At 36.1% G+C, this 529-nt stretch overlaps 1 pseudogene across 1 annotated transcript in view; it reads left to right on the top strand.

The window, feature by feature from the left end:
* The window catches only part of LOC103739264, a 1,994-nt pseudogene extending 1,640 nt beyond the window's left edge, over positions 1–354 (top strand). Inside the window, exon 2 of the transcript XR_003850516.1 lies at positions 2–354. The product of XR_003850516.1 is annotated as a tyrosine-protein phosphatase non-receptor type 12 pseudogene (transcript). The remainder of the gene's footprint in view (position 1) is intronic.
* Positions 355–529: the final 175 nt, after the last annotated feature.

Genomic DNA, 529 nt, shown 5'->3' on the forward strand with positions numbered 1-529 from the left:
GCTTGATAACCTCTGAAAATGAAAAATATGATCATCCAGCAGGAGGTCTCCACACAGAGGCGTATACAGAGTGTCCAACTACTTTCAGTGACAAGAAAGATCAAATAACAGAAAGTCTAACAGAATCTACAGATATTGGTTTTGGTAATCGCTGTGGAAAACCCAAAGGACCAAGAGATCCACCTTCAGAATGGACATGATTCAGGGAATTAAAAGACACTTTAAATTATACTGGAAAATTCAAGTGCCACTGAACGCCAGATTTATAGTATTCCATCTTCAAAACGTGGGACTAACAGCAGTGTAGATTGTTACCTTAATATTTTTTGCTGGGACCATCTACCTGCCTTATACTACACTTAGGAAAAAGTATTACATATGGTTTATTTTGTAACTTCAAGTATTATTGCCTTAATGTCTCTAACCCTGTTACACGCTGCTTGTAGACCTGTTACTATAGTAATACTTTTATGGTAAATTGAGTTAAAGGACTACTTTTCTGCTCTTTTGTCATGTATGCATTATTTTG

The sequence above is a fragment of the Nannospalax galili genome, unplaced genomic scaffold (assembly GCF_000622305.1).
Source record: "Nannospalax galili isolate Female #2095 unplaced genomic scaffold, S.galili_v1.0 scaffold336, whole genome shotgun sequence".
In the NCBI taxonomy this organism is placed as follows: domain Eukaryota; kingdom Metazoa; phylum Chordata; class Mammalia; order Rodentia; family Spalacidae; genus Nannospalax; species Nannospalax galili.